Source organism: Mytilus californianus, unplaced genomic scaffold, assembly GCF_021869535.1.
Source record: "Mytilus californianus isolate M0D057914Y unplaced genomic scaffold, xbMytCali1.0.p SCAF_12, whole genome shotgun sequence".
Classification (NCBI taxonomy): domain Eukaryota; kingdom Metazoa; phylum Mollusca; class Bivalvia; order Mytilida; family Mytilidae; genus Mytilus; species Mytilus californianus.
Genome location: NW_026262604.1, coordinates 27,878,254 through 27,891,375, shown reverse-complemented (window position 1 = coordinate 27,891,375; position 13,122 = coordinate 27,878,254). Strand labels below are relative to the sequence as shown.

At 30.5% G+C, this 13,122-nt stretch overlaps 1 protein-coding gene and 1 long non-coding RNA gene across 2 annotated transcripts in view; both read left to right on the top strand.

Annotated features, from left to right (window-relative positions):
• LOC127722375 (uncharacterized) overlaps positions 1-13,122 on the top strand; it is a 175,759-nt gene that overhangs the window by 86,100 nt on the left and 76,537 nt on the right. The gene's annotated exons all lie outside the window — the stretch shown is intronic.
• Positions 1,558-12,872, top strand: LOC127721657 (uncharacterized). Its single transcript, XR_007991380.1, has 5 exons — positions 1,558-4,381; positions 6,266-6,405; positions 8,772-8,913; positions 11,133-11,369; positions 11,638-12,872. It is a non-coding gene; the product is annotated as an uncharacterized LOC127721657 (long non-coding RNA).

Sequence of the window (13,122 nt, the reverse complement as noted above, 5' to 3'; positions counted from 1 at the left end):
TTAACATAATTAGAAAAAAAATCGCAAATCCATTTCTTATAAACAAATATAGTGAAAACAGCTAGTGGAATCACATCAACTCCAAAAGCAACTAGATCGCTTTTTTAATAATATACGTTTAAAACAAAATACTACATAAACTGCATTGTCACTCAATAACGAGCATTTTAATAATTTGCATCTAATTTATTTATAACTAATAGTACTCTCGGATCGGTACTCTGTGTCTTTTTTGTTAGTTGTTTTTGTGGTTTTGGTCGACTTGATGAGTCATGCCCTTATCAACTGATTTTGATAGGTTTTTCTTAATTTCTTTTACACTGTCCAGGTGGGAAGGTTGTTCGCCCGCATACATGTTTAACCCCGCACATTATGTTTGTTTCTGTCAAGAGTCTGTTAAACTGGGGTTTTATATGACATTTCGATCTAATGTGTATTTTCGTGATGGGGTCAGACATACATATCATGAGACGCATATCCTGTGGGCGCATCAGGTTTGTTATTTGTTACGCTATTCTATCAGATTTGCCTATTACCTTGAATTCTGTCCGAATGAATTAATGATATTTTAACGTCAGTAAACTACTGTCAGCTCTTATTCAAACGAGTTCGTGCTGATTTATTCTAAATATTTTGTGTAGTGTTTCGTTGTATGATTAGGTGTTTTTGCCGTGTCTTTTTTTCTTTAATTTACAAAGAACCATAATTTCAATCCTCATTTGTTCATTCTTATACCTTCTCTGTGTGGAACCACTAGACATTAAGCAAAGAACAATCAATTAATATTTGCTTTTTTATGTTTTAAATGCGTATCTGGTATTTTAAATACTGTATGTAACGTAAGGTACGTGTTCACCAACGGAAGAAGTAAATTAGATTAATGATATATTTCGTTCCTACAATTGATTTGAAACCCATGGACAGATTGTATTTTTCTAAAAAAAAAAACATTTCATTTTTTTATATGTTTTAAACACCGGAATGAGATCAATAGCTTTCATTATGATTGTACAAGTCTATTTTATAATTATACTATTATCTTTGATATCGGAATACCTTTGTTAATTATTCAATATAGCATAATATTTTAAATCGAGAAGCTATTAAAAAATGAAAATGTTTTATTTGGTAAACTTTTGTTTTCTTATCAAATTCTGTTTTTCGATCCAAACATGAATACAAATTAATATAACAGCAAGGAAGTACTTGCAAATTTAAATACACAATTTGCATTATGGAAACGTAACTATGATTCATACATCCGATATGACAAGGCGTAATTACAAGATACACCGAGACTGCGCAACATGATTTTGGAAATTAAACTTTTGATTTTTGAATTTTGTATTGAGATATTTTTCAAAACGAATAGACGTGTACTATTGTCAATGCTGATATGAATAATTCAGTAATAATTATGGTATTAGTTAGTTCAGTTATTTACCCTAAGACTTCAGGTAAGATTATAAAAATCCTCAACTCGTTAAATATCAGTTATATTTAATTTTTCAAAATAATGATTTAGAATTTATGTCGATTTTTAATTTGCCTATATCTAAATTTCATGTATTTTATAGCTTTTACATACAGTTCTTCTGAATTCCACTGGAGCAAATTACGCTCAATTTTTTTTATTATCAAACTAAATCAATCCGACCATTTATGAAAGGATGAATAATGTAAGACAGTTTATGATTAAAAAAAAAACAGTTATTGGTGAGTTAGTGAATAAAACAGAGATATTGAAACGATTTTTTTTTTAATTCAATATATAAAATGCGCTTACGACACTTTAAAAATATTTTCTCTGATACAGGTATGGTTCCATAGTTTTATATTTAGATGAGTTTAATCGTCATTAGTAGTGCTTTAGTGATTACTTGGCCTGACATGTCCAATATCTTACAGAACGGACTGTTAGAGTCTTATATCTTACTTAAAACATTGTTTAACATGTCAACAAAAGGCAAAAAAAAAGCAACCAAATGCAAATTGTTGTTAAGATTTTGTTCTTCAAGTGTGTAAATAGTTTTGTGGATAAACTTTATTATGAATTATCCTACATGTTGGTCACTTTAAACAGTAGCTCAATTTCAAATAATAAACAAAAATAAAGTATAGTTGAAGGTTAGCAACATGTATTGCTAAATGTACATGTAGACACAGTGTATGCGTATCACATGTATAATGCTTTTTGCATGCGCGAGTACTACTTTATATATTTTCTGTGAATACCTTCACATGTGTTTGGTGTTTCAAATTGATAAAGACGATGGAAGTATATTCTTAATGCAAAACAACGAAGAAAGTGATGTCGTAATTAGTGATTGTGTTGTTATAAATTTTGGATTAGGATCTAATGGGTATTCAGATATATTCGATTTCAGTGCGGACAACGAAGAGGATATAGTTATAACAGCTAATAATGGCAAGTTTTATATATAGATTTTAAACTGTAGTTATCTCCTATTACTTCCTTATTTTTTCAAGGGTTTTATTTCTCATTAGGTGAATGACAAAAAAGAAAAACATGTGAAGACAGGTCACGTTGATGAAAAAGTTTCAATCAATTCATTTCAAATATAACACTATAAAATAAAATGAATATGCACAAATAAAGAGATAACAAGCGTGCAATCAATTTAAATTATTTTGTTGTTCATCGGAATTACCCATCTTATAGTAATTTAATGAATTTTAAGAAAATTAAGATTCAAATATTGTATCTTTTAATTTAAAAATGAATTAATTTAGTTATAATATATAAACTCATCGCCATGAATTGTCGGGAGATCAATAAATTGATCAGACCTATTCACCAACTATACATGAAAAAAATATATATTCACAATTTTCCCGTATGACAGTATGATACAGGCCCCTTCTTTCCTTCCTCGTTCACCAAAACTTATCTCGACTCGGTGGTTGTCTTGCATGAGACGGTTATTGTAAACCCAAACGGTACCACCTGAATATCCCCCTGTTTACTGTTTTTTTTCTGCAAGGTCGTGTTGCTCTTATTTTTGTTTGTTTGCGTATTAATGTCCCCTGTGTCCTTTCATGTTACTGGAACATAATTTTGTCTCTCGATTTCCCTTTACAAATGATGCTTTCTTTTTTCTTGCAAAAGAAAGCATTGTAGGTGTACATATCGTTGTTTCTGTGCTTAATGTATAATTATTGCATTCAGTCAATTTTACCTATAAGATATAAACTAAAGGAAAGTGTCTGAGACTGTTCGAAAAGTACATTGGAAAGAAACAAATGTAATTCGTATTTTGATGTTATATAAAGTAAAACTACTTTTATTAATCCCCCTTTTCAATCAATTCAATGCAGGAAAGGGTTTCATGTTCAAATTTATATCAAACTGTCTCAAACTTATTTAACAAACATATGATTAAATCTAGCACCTACCTTTATCTAGTTTCAAGAGAGGACATCGGTTTAAATACAAAAAAACGATCACTACGAACAAAGTGCAAATCGGACACATGATTGATTTGTTTAACAGATAACCTGCGGTCACGTGTTTCTTTATTCAGCTTTCCATATTCATTGTCGTTGATAAGCGAAATTTTGCATTATATTTCTATACAGGCAATGATATCCGATTAAAAAAATCATAAAAGAACTATTACAGTCCCCTTGTTCATGAAGCAAGATCTCGATTTGTCCTTTGTACACAGAGTGTGGTTTAGGTTGTAAATCAAATTCTTGATTAGCTATTTTGTACAAGGAACAATATGTGGTTTGCACAGCAACACTTGGTAAAACATTTACTTCAGATGAACCATTTAATCTTGATTATGAAACATGTAATACAATTGTTTTACTTGTGGTCCTTGAATTGCGACATGATCTATCAAGCATTAGAAGCATTATTTGATTTTTTCATTTTAATTGTAGCTGAAATTGATGTTAGGAAGAATGAGAGCAACACCATAGGTCAATGTTTATATCCTAAACGGACGAGGATAATCTTTTGCAACAATAAATACCTAAAAGCAACAAAAAACAAAACTTACAACGAGCATTCTCAACCAAATTGGTGCTAAAAGAGATAACCCAAAACATGAGAAAATGGCTGTGGAATAAGTATTGGCAGTATTAAAATCAATTTGAGAGTACTTTTTTTCACAAGAAACCGTCTTGTTGAGTGACAAAGTTATTGTATTGGAAAGTGACTTTAATAAAATGATTTTGTCTAATTGTCATTTATTCAGCTGTCCAATATTTCTAAGAAAGAGGAGGGTTATTCTTAAAAAAAATTCGACAGATAAAGGTAGCATAGTGGTTTCTTACAGGTAAATGATAGTCCAATCACTGAAATCAAGAACGGGTACAACAATAGAAAGACGTCACAAAAATGTTTTAAGAGGTATAGAATACAACTGTTCGAGATCAACAACCTAATCCCTGGGATTTGTTTAAAAAAGAGAGCTGAAAGTTATAGATAAAGAGAAGATACCAAAGGGACATTCAAACTCATAAGTCGAAAATAAACTGACAATGACATAGCTAAAAAAGAAAAAGACAACAATAGTTCACAAAATATAACATCGAAAACTAAAGACTGAGCAACAGGAACCCCACCAAATACTGGGAGTGACCTCAAGTGAAAAGTTTGAGTTGCAGAAGGGTTTGCATAGTGGTTCATTAGGAGAAGTAAGATCATTTGTAAACTATTTTGATGTTTGTATAATAGGTTACGACTCGTTAAAATACAACTGGGTACAAATCAATCCTTGAACGTTTTGTTTGTTAATTGTTTGACAGACACTATATGCGGCGATCAAAACTCTCGAGCGACGTGGTTTTAGAAATCAAGACATCAGCAAAGTCGTCTGATCAAAAGAAAGAAAGTAAATGTGAGTCATATTCCAATTCCGCTGTTTTACAATTCACGAGTAAGACGATTTTTTCCTTGTTACTCCTAGTTGTTCAATCAATGTTCTGAATGTTCTGTTTGTTTTTTAATATAATCAAAATTGGTGCCATACGTATATACTATATATGAAAGTATCGTATTAAACATTTAGTAGTTAAATTTGGGATAAAATGCAAACATGATTGACTGACAAATAGCTATCAAAATGGAGTTAGAAAGTTAGAAGTCTGTGATGTTTATATGTAAAGTCCTCCTTACCTTTTTTCTCAATATAATAACGAGATACATAAAACCGTTAATTTGTTGAACTTTTGTATGTTAAAAAAAGTGCATTCACTCTATATGCGAATGTTGATAAACAGACTAGGATATGTTAAGAATAAATAATATTTCAGGATTATCTATTTATAAACTAAGGCAATGGAAATTGAAATAAGAATGGTTTTAAAATTTTGCAAAATGATGTTGTTCGTTTAGGTTTGTTCATAAGATTTTCATTATCGGTAGTCGCAATCTGAAAGAGATGGAGACATTACGGCTTCCATTGTCAGACCCACTAATTTTCTAACAATATTTTAGAAAAAGACAAAAAAAATTTGGCCAAGCTGATTTATTCACTTTCAGGTATTCAGAAGATATCCTGTCGTTCAATAAATCAGTCCTTTATCAAGTGTTAGAATCTCATTAACGAAAGTGAACTTCACACTTAAGATATCATTGACACTAGAATGTTTTCCTTATAATATGATATCTGTTCTTCAAATCGACACAGATAAGCGAATTAAAACTAAGATCTATGACACAAGTGACGAATTCAGATTACTACAAGACATATCGAAATTAGCTTACTACCTGTAATATACACAATTCATAATACACCATACCATACACCACTTCCATTGCACCTTTCCCATTTGACTCATACATGTTTGCCCATTACTTACAAACAAGTTCGATATACACCATACATAATACCCAATTCAACCAAACCTATTTATTGGGAAATTTACACAATTGCTGTCAGTTAATGGAAATAAAACGAGAATAGTACTGCAAATCTTCACTACCAAATATTCACTGTTTAATTGCCGAGCTTTGAGGTTGAAGGGGAAGAGAATAATAAAACTAAAGATTACCTACCGACGAAGTACACAATAATCATGCCATGAACAGTTTGCCTTGTAGAAAGCAAATTAAGAACTCTTATATTTTTATAGATCTTCAAAGGCAATTTGAATTTAGAAAAATAATTGTTCAATACTGATTTATATTCAATGTCCAAGGTTTATGTATGAAAGGGACAACACAAAAAAAGGAAATAATCAAATCGATGTAAATGCATCAGTATCATATGCACATTGTCTCATTTTGCAGATTGTGTAGTGGTTACATCATGTTATAAATTAGACTCGTCATGGATAAATATTCGTACGAATGATAAAGATAATGATCATATTTTGTGTGAATACCAGTGTAAACAAACTCTTGCACGTTATCGGTATTATGGAACATCCGTAAGTCTATTTTACCTTTAATAATATCTTTAAGTTGTTTTTTCATAAACATGATACAGTGTATATTCTTCCTAAATCCAGTTCATTCGGCTTCAAAATCTTGGTAAGCTAAAAAAAAAAGAAAAAGTTTCTGAACATACAAAAACAACAGCATCATTATTAGAACTATACAGTCAATAGCCAACTTGGGCTATATTGGAGTTTCTAGTTACATTTAAGTACAATTACATATCATTTAAACAAGAAATTGAATCATTGTGTGTTATTAAATAGTACCAGTACCATCTGACCAAATGGTATTGAAATATAAAAATAAACATTTATTACTGCATGTATATCATTTATGTCGCACTTACTTAAATTAAAGCCGACAGACATCATACTTTATGATTATTTGGTTTTTGGTAGTGTTCCGATCAAGAAGTGTTGAGACTTTGGAACATAATTGATGAGGGTTATACACAAAGCACTTCTTTTGTCCCTGGTATAAAATGACTTTTTTTTTACTTTAACCTACATTGGCAGGAGTACATATTTATCGATGAAAGCCTAGAGGAATAATTCTTTATATAAGATTTAATACTAAATTGGAAGTTTCAAAATATGTTTGTTGACTCTGGATTTCAAACGATGGTTAAATATACTTAGCGCTAATTGGTATCCAATAAAACTAAAAACAATATATTGATTCAATTCTTATTATACTAATTCATTTTGGGTCATGGTGTTTCACCCATTGCTTGGTCATTTTAACAGGTCTATTTACAGGATAGGGGACCGTCCGTTTTGAATTTTTCTTGGAGTCGGTATTTTTATTATTTTACTTTTTAGTTATCAAATGACATGTGTAGTCAAAGAAAATGCAAAACGTGGCCTTAATTGCAGACAACTTTACATTTTATTATTACGTGTGTCAATCTTTCCTTATATTAACCTTAATTGTTTTTGTCGATAACTAGGTCTTTCCGCATTTCTTTTGGAAAGACCTTTCAAATTTGTTCTGTTTGTTGAGGCTTTCAATATTACCCTTATTTTGTTCAGATTTCATTGAGTATTACAACATTCATGTGGAAGCATTTTTTTTTTGTCTTTGCCGTTTGAATTTTTTAATGATTCAGGACATACTTAAAGGTTTCTTCCGCATGAAGTTATAACAGTTTAATAGTTGACGCATTGGACATTTATTTTTATCGCTGTTATTCATATTCACAAACCTTAAATCTAAAGTCTTTCGATATGGCGTCTATGGGCAAAAAGATGAAAAATTAGATAGAAGCAAAATGCCACATTGACAATCTTTTTTATAAACAATATAGTTGGTTTAGTTGGAAATATAACTATGGTGACCCTTGGAGTAGTCTCATTCCGGTAGTGCCATGCTTAAGAATTTTTGTTGTATCTGTTCTGAATGTATAAGTTCGAAGAATTGTCTGGTCGTTAAATCCTTACAAGCAAAATGTCTTTAACTATCCAGCATAGTTCTTTTTCCAGTGTCTGTCCAAATTTGTCGCTATTAATCATTTGTGACTTTTATAGAGGATTGCTTCTCTTAAATATTTAGAACAAGAAGCTTGTGAGTATAACTCCTAACCCAAAGTTATTATAGACCTTGGGTCTGTTTATTTGTGATCTTTGAACTATGACAATGACGTTTCAGATTAAGACCTTTGTCATAAACTGTATTAGATAAACAGAACAAGAAATGAAGCAAAATGTTTTTGACAATAGGACAAAGAATAAATATATTGATAAAAACAAATTTGATCAATTAATAATTGTTAATCACCTGGAATATTAAGATATATAAACTATTGGTTTTTGTTCAAGAAAAATTGATGGATCTTTAGCACTAGGTTTGGAGACATTGAAACGATAAACCGGACATAACATCGACAACCCGACAGTAACAAATTATCAAGGTTATGATTTTTTTTTTTATTTGCATCGAACTATATTTGCAAGTATCATTCAAAAGTAAGATGTTTTTAGTTCCCAGAAATGACTATCGGTTATGCGAGTTATATTACTATATCCGTTAGTTTATAAAAGATTGGTGTACTTTTTCAGCAGTTTAAGATAAGTTATGCTCATACCCAAGTCAATATATTACAAGTTGTTTTAACAATTGGTTAAATGAAAAATATGTCTTTGATAAGGTAAGCTCAGGAGTTCAAAATTTAAAATTCACAGATATATTGAAATTTTAGTCAAACAATGGGAATAAGTATAAGCTGTATATTAAGGTAGACAATGTTCGCATACGTAGTATGGTAATGAAAACATTTTTCAAATGACCTTTATAAAAATAATATCTTGAATATAACAAGGAGTATTTTCTTTTGTTTTTCCATGTTAACATTTTTCAGGACAAGGTGTGCTATTGTCGACTCAAGGAACTGTCTGTTTCTGACAAAATGCTGGATAATAAGTGTACTATACAATGCCAAGGTAACCGGACGGAAGAGTGTGAAGGGACACATAACAAGCTTATAAATGTCGCAGAAATAGGTAATTATACCGGAAAAAGCACATTTTAGGAAGTGAACATGCGTATTGTTAAAGTTGGAGGCACATCTGTGATAGTGCAACGTTTTTTGCCAGCTTTCACAATTTTTATACAAAAATCACCATGATATTATCAATAGCATTTCTGCATGAACATTGGAAAATAAAAATCATAATTTTAAAGAGAATATAAACTACTGTAATTTTGCAGTTTTAAGGTCAAAATAAAATTTCTTCTTACATTTCGTTTTCTATCAATACATTTGATAAATTAATGCTGCATTTATTTACTGCTTAATAATGAGAGATATAAGAAAATATGGACTTCATATACTAGAAATAGATGATATGGTTGGTAATTGTTGGTATATTTTCAATTTGTCACCTATATACAGATCAATCAAACTTGAAATATAAGCGCCTTCAGTAAAAAGATGAATAATTTTTAAGCGTATTAAATAATGAAATTGACTCTGACGTATAAGAAATTCATATCAGTTTTATAAAACATACGAAACCTGCGCCGAATTAAACACTAACTGCCTAAGTTTGTCAAAAAGGGGCACATCAACCAGCAAAAAAAAAAAAAAAAACTCACAACACACTCATTGCGTAAATATCGTTTTTGTGCTCGACAAAATTACTAAGGTTGTACCAAATAGTTAGGGTTTTATGTTATTTCTGTCTTTACCAATATGACTGTTATTTCATAGAAATATACCCATGAACGGGGAAATATAAACCTAAGTAGAAATGTTTAGTTAAATCAGAATAAAATGCTGAAGTATATCTATGTTTCAGCAAACTACCAATAACAATTTCTCCTTCACAAAGAATATTAAAATTGTGTCAAGATATTCCAGAACAGCTTACAATCACTTACATCTTTAATCGCAGGATCCAATAACCATGAAATTGTCATGCAACGTATTACTTTAATTTTTGCACTCCTAGCGATTCTTCATAACATTTTAAATCGTTTTGTTATACAATTACAAAGTTATAATTAGTATTTTCAATAGTGTTTTTATGGTATTTACGATGGCTACCTTAGGGTGTCTCACAATGACGCTCTAACGTGATGTTCTGAATTATTTTTGATTATTTTATCGCCGACCAGATTGGAGTAACACAAAGATGACTGTATCTAAATTATGTATAAACAATAGTAGTTGCATCTTATCTGTTTTTGAATGTCAGCCGAATGATATGTTTTGCAATGTAAAAGATTAACGCTGTCTTTTAAATGTCACCGGGTTGCTTTATCGAACGATAGTCCAAAATATGTATCATCTGTTTCAAGATTTTCTGTCATATTGTAATACTAATAAACACGCATTTGGCTTTACATTAAACGTTTGATTCGTACTTCAATACGCCCAAAAGTTACATTTGAAATAATCTTCATTTGGTAGACCCATTCAAACGTCAAAGAATCCAAATACAAAGAGTCTGTCTAGAAATTAAAAACAATCAATATTGCTATACGTAAATGGGTAAAGCATCAGTTGAGATTTCTATTGTTTATGTTATGCAGTAATGCCATATTTTTTGTTTATTTCTTAGTTACAGATTTGCAATGTTTTCAATATCTATTATTTTTACATTTACTTGATATTCACTTAAAAGAAATATATATAAAAGTAATCTGAATATACAAGAAAAGTTAAAAAGAGAGGCGAAATGATGTGTATAACAATTTTTCTTTCGTATACTTGTATTTCTGACATTACCGTCATCAGGTTTATGTAAAGCTCACAGTTTAGGTAGCCAAATTCGCAATATATAAAAACTATCAAATCCAATTTGAGTCAACTTTGATGTCAATTTTATTTTTGCTTAAGTAACTTATCGTAAACTGCCAGGAATAGTAAGAATGTGACATGTTGTGAGATTGTAGATGACACAACTTTTCCCAAAGATCAAAGGGAAGATATGTTAATAACAAAAACGATATCTAGGTCAGTGCACATGTATATCGTTAAGTTTCAGTTGCAATTTAATGAAAGAAATGTTTTCTGCGTTTGCATGAAACAATTAAGAACTTTGCAGTATTTTATGCTGTTTGTTTTTAGTTGTTGTTTTTTTTTTCTGATTTAACCATTTTAGTCATTTTCTTTCAAAGAAAATAGATGGGCAAGTTACTACTAAACATAAATGATACTAGTAGTTTTGAGCTTGTAATTGTATTATGTTGCCAATCATTTTTTTCGCTTTCACAGATCGACCACAGCACACAGTAACTGCTTAAGTTACACAAACTACTAATATAACGCCTATGGCTGTAGGAGAACCATTTACTTCAACCTTCATGCAGATGATAAGCACCGACACATCTCCAGCAACAGTAACAAACAGTACGTCTTTAAATACGAGAAAATCAATGACTTCGACTTCTGAAAATACACAAACATCTATATCAACTGATTTTACTGAGACCGTAACACATGCATCAACAGGTATAGCATTGCCAACTGAATTACGTCAGTTTTTTTCTTATATCTTAAACCTGGGATAATGTGTACTTATTGTATTTGATGTATTTCTTTTGTATCATAAATGTATTAACTTATTAGTACACTTTAGTTCCTTTTGTTATATAAACCTACTGTGTATTCTTTTTTTTAGCTACTGAATTAAATTTATTTGGTTGTTATTCTATTAACTAAATATGTAAAACATAAGATATTACACAAGGATACATATAATATCATGTTGTTATTCCAGGAACGCGACCACGGAAACTGTTATGTAAATGTCCAAAGAGGTAAATAAATACAAAATGGCACTTTCTTGATGGAAAGAAAATAACAGATGCTGAAGTAAAGGAAATGGTTCTCGAAGATTTCAACAAGAACATAAAATTCGAGATCTCAGTTGACAAGAAAACTGTATCAAAGGAGGTACGAAAGAAAAAATCCTCGGTAAACAAAAGAAAATCTGCACAATCTATAGGATGGGGATGCATTGTTTTTCTCATTCTTCCAATGGTTTTCTTGATCGCCATAGATATACTCAACTGTTGCATTCACTTCCGAATACGCTTTGGTCAAAGGAAACGGAAACGAAACCGAATTACGGCAATTTCTGTTATCCAAGATCACGAAGATAGTGAACATCCTCCGAAGGAAAATGTCGATAACGCCGAGGAATTTTATGCAAGTAGATGTGGCAATAATTTTCATCCTGACGAAATGAAACGTGAAACGTATCGAAGAAGAAGGGACGACAACTATCAGCAAAGCAGAGATGAATGGTTGCAGTACATATAGTTTTAACTATCCTTATAACATTTGAAACTGTGCTCATGTGAATGATTTCTAAAGAAAACTATTGTTTTTTCTGTCTGATATCGTTAACAGTCGTGCGAATGTTCATCACACAATTATCTAAAAAAGTCTCTACGAACTTAAATGATTGTTAGTTAAAGTAAATGGCATGTTTTGTTATCCCGTTTCTTTTCTCCGTTATCTAGCCGTACAACGATTGTATTGACCGGGAAAAATATTTTAAAACGGATGAAAATTTATAATTGTAAGCAGCTTTTAAGCTTTAGATGCAACATCCTATTGATATATATCGTTTACCATTACATAGGATTCTTCTTTTCTCAAAATACTTGTGTCATATTAACAACCAATGCGTTATAGTTATGATATCTAAGTTTATTGCTGCAATAACCTTTACATCTTTACCTGTACGTGCACTTAGAAAACACGCGTTTACTCTTCCCGTTAACTATTTGTGGAAATTATAGGATACTTTTTTTTTCTTGTTAGACATTTTTTTTATTTTCAAAGTTTGAATCTAAAACCACATTTTTTTAAAAGTACGTTCTATCAGCATGATCAGAGTCTAATGAGCTATGTTAATCTTGATTTTTTAAAGGGTTTATTCATATGTTGCAAATGAATAAAGTTTGGCTAAAAAAATATTTTCATGAATTATTGGATAATTAAAAACTGCAAAACTTTAAAAAAAAAAAAAAAAGAAAGTTTTATATGTTAACAACAATATTCATTACTGGAGATTTAACAAGACAATGCGACAAGACTTGAAATAAAACAGATGACATAAAATGATCTATGAAATTTTGTTTTCAGACAATACACTCATTTCAAAATATTTGACAAAGTTCATGGTTAACTGCATTTAAAAATGATGGTGTTGATCGACATCTATATATACGAATTGTAGTGTGAAATTTATTAA